Here is a 3672-nt window from a genome sequence, read left to right on the forward strand (position 1 = left end):
AGTGCATTTCAGACTGTATATTATTATTGGATTTGCACATTTAGGATTTAGAGGTGTGTTTTATTGGTCACAACTTGCTCTACCCCCGAGTTTTAACTTATCTGCTACCCAGGCTGCTAGTGTCTTTACCATTGACTCCAGTGCCCTCAGCGTCACAGGGTGGACTGTAGTGTAAGTGCCAGACAGGGGTTTGTGTGTGTGTGTGTGTGACTGAACTTATTTCATCTTTACTATGAATTCTGAATAACAATGCAGAGTGACAGTTAAAGTGCTAGTTGCTCAGTCGTGTCCGACTCTTTGTGACCCATGGACTGTAACAGCCCACCAGGCTTGTCTGTCCATGGAATTCTCCAGGCAAAAATACAAGAGTGGGTAGCTATTCTATTCTCCAGGGTATTTTCCTGACCCAGGGCCTGAACCCTGGTCTCCTGCATTGCAGGAAGATTTTTTAACGTCTGAGTTGTGCAGAAAATTATCTGAATTAATATGTAGAGAAATGAAATTTTGGCAAGACAAAACTACTGTTTAGGGAAATTAAACTGTATACTAGTATTTTCTGTATATACTTAGCAGTAAATATATTACAGGTAACATTCCAAGACATCAGTTCCATGGTTAAAAATTTTTTTTAAATATGGTTCCATGGTTCAATAAAATTTTAAAAAATACCGTGCATACTGAAATAATGATAGAAGTGGAAATTTAAGTTTTCATATTAATAAGGAAGCCCAGTTTGCTAAAGCAGCATTAATATCATTCACATAAAATTTTAACTTGTTGTATGTTTTCGTAGTAAATGTAAATGTTCTTGAAGAGCTGATTCACTGGAAAAGACCCTGATGCTGGGAAAGATTGAGGGCAAGAGCAGGGGATGACGGAGGATGAGATGGTTGGATGGCGCCACTGACTCGATGGACATGACTTTGAGCGAGCTGCAGGAGATAGTGAAGGACAGGAAACATGACGTGCTGCAATTCATGGGGTTGCAGAGAGCTGGACATGACTTGGCGACTGAACAGCAACAGCAAATGTCCTTGATAATAAAAAACAAAAAGTGTTATTTACTTAGGACAAAAACAATAATGTAAAGAAGGAAGGAAGACCAAAATATTTTTATATGCTTATTCAGAGACAGAATTTTCGTGAATTTAAGAGGAATGAAGATATTCAAATAGTAATAGAAAATCATTAGACTTATTTGAATGTTCAGATGCTCATGTAAGTTTTCAATCCATCTGGTTTTATAAAACCAAGACTTTGAACACAAAGCAGAAAAGTTCACATTACCTTTTTTATATGTTCCTAAGTATCAAACTGAATCCATTTATTTTGAATTTAAAGAACACAGATTTTAAAACTAAAATACAGAAGTACTTGATTCTTTTCAATTCCACAAATACTAGCATCCCAAAGTAACATGTAAACAAACCTCTATGCTGCTTAGTGAATTCTCTCCAATTTCTAGAATAAACTTTGTGTTTTTAAATTTTAATGCAAGTATCTGACAAACCTTGGATTGCTGAGACATCCACTTCAAAGACAACTGAGTCAAACACACCGCCAGTCACATGACTGGATAGAGAGCCAGCCCCCCACACGTGACGCTGCAGCTGCTGGCCTGAAGACCCCACTCAGGGAAATCTCGCTGGTGGTTAAGAGCACTGCTTTGCCACGTGGAGAAAGGACTCCCGCCTCCTAAAGCCCACTGTCTAGCTAGAGAAGGTCCAGTAAACAGGTGACTCCAACAACCATCATTAGCTTCGAGCTGGGGGGACTGAGCACCGCATGCAAGCTCGGAGGAGGGAGCTCCTAACTCTGGCTGAGGCAAAGGAGGCCTGGTCAATTAGAGGAGCTGCACAATGTGAGCTGTTGGTCACCCGTCCTTGATTTCCTTCAGTCCCGCAGACTGAGCGGGACCCCTGACAGTGGTCCAGTCTTCTGTGCCAGGGTTTCCAGGAGCCCGTAACCATCTCCGTGACCCTGCGGACCAGGACATGGTGGCCCCTTCCACCTCGCTGCCGTCACCGTGGGCTCTGCACCCCCTGGCAGTTACTGTGGCAGCGTCTCCCCCAGCCGGCCTATGGGGGAGCCGGAGAACTCCTTGCCCGGGCTGGGGCCCCTCCGACAGCACATGCGCTCCTGGCCCCCCGCGGAACAGGCCGACTCTGGGCCTGTGTCACACAGCTCGGCCTCCCCAGCCAGCCCTTCTGCCAGCCTCACCGCCCTTCTCCCGCTGTCTGACACGGTCACTCTAGCATCGGGGTTGCGTGCTGGTTTCTGGCTTCTAGGAGCCATCCAGGAGGCATGTCGGCACCACCCCCAGGGGACCCGCTGGGGTGTTCAATCCCACACCCTGGGAGAAGGCTCCCTCGCCAGTCAGTTCTCCCGGATCTGATTCCACGGTCTGACCCTGCGTGGCCCTGGCTCACGTGGGTTTGACGGCAACAGGCCTGCCGCTGCCTTGGGACACGGCCTCTTTCCTCTCTTATCGGACCCGCACTGCTCGGTGGACGGACTGCAGGCGGGCGGAGGCTGCGGGAGCCTGTGGTCCTGCCGGCCTGACCCCGGGGAGCAGACCTGCCTGGGTTGTGTGTTCAACCTTGGAGCTCAGCGGCGCTGGCTTTACCCTGGACCCCGTCCTTGGCTTTCTCACCAGGTGACCGGGCGGTGAGGCTGGGGGGCAGCTCTTTCTGTGTTCAGGGAGGCTCTGTGGCCTTCAGCCCTGGCTTTTTAGTTGCCAGTGAATCACTCTCAGCTTCTCCTTTCCTTTTTCCCTGAAGCCTGAATCACACTTAGCAACCAGCACACCGTCTCACCAGCCTTGGAGTTGCTCCCTTCCTCTCCGTTTCTCAAACTCTTGACACATGGACCCCACTAGTGAATCCTCCCCCAGCAGACTACCATCCCGCCCATTGCAGTGGGCGTTTTAACAACAGCTTCATCATTACCTTGTGCCACGGGCGGTGCTCCACGGCCACGGGTGAAGGATTCTCAAGCCAGCCAGCAGAGAGCAGCAGCTCCAACACCCTCCTGGGGTCCGCTCCCTGGGCTCCACCCTCTACCTAGAGCAACAGGCAGAGTTCGAGCTTCCAGGGAGCAGAGGCTGAGACAGAGGTTGGCACCAGGAAATGCATCAGGGAAGGCTTCTGGGATCAAAACCTGGAAAGGGAAGGGATGGCGCTTTAAAACAGAGCTGACCAATCGGCGATGGGGACGGCCCTTGGTCAGGGTTCCCTGCAGCTGAGAGAGCTGTGAGCACTCACCGCTGAGGGCTGTGCGCTGGCAACATTCCCCGCAGCTGGGGTGTCCATCAACCCTGCAGCAGGGTCTGGGCAGATCATGCCCGCGGCCATTAGCTGTGGGCACAGATGCTGCATGATGGATGACTGTGAATGGTGTGACCCTCCACAGGTCAATGACGACCACTCTCTTCTGATCTGTCCGGACATTTCAGGTAAGCAGGAAGGCCAGTCATCTGTAGACAGAAAAGGATGGCAGCATGCACTCTGTCTGACACAGACAGGAATCCTGAACAGGCTAAGCGAAGTAAGTCAGAAAGAGAAATACCCTATGATACCACTTACATGTGGAGTCTGAAACATGACGTAGGACTTCCTTAGTGGTCGAGCAGTTAAGACATCATGTTTCCATTGGAGGGACATGGGTTCAATC

At 49.7% G+C, this 3672-nt stretch overlaps 1 long non-coding RNA gene across 1 annotated transcript; it reads right to left on the minus strand.

Annotated features, from left to right (window-relative positions):
• Positions 1-977: 977 nt before the first annotated feature.
• LOC136158986 (uncharacterized) lies at positions 978-3354 on the minus strand. The gene is made up of 3 exons (XR_010661384.1): positions 3264-3354; positions 2949-3159; positions 978-1033 (listed from the first exon to the last, which is right to left on the minus strand). It is a non-coding gene; the product is annotated as an uncharacterized lncRNA (long non-coding RNA).
• Between the last annotated feature and the right edge of the window lie 318 nt (positions 3355-3672).

This window comes from Muntiacus reevesi, chromosome 2, assembly GCF_963930625.1.
Source record: "Muntiacus reevesi chromosome 2, mMunRee1.1, whole genome shotgun sequence".
Taxonomy (NCBI): domain Eukaryota; kingdom Metazoa; phylum Chordata; class Mammalia; order Artiodactyla; family Cervidae; genus Muntiacus; species Muntiacus reevesi.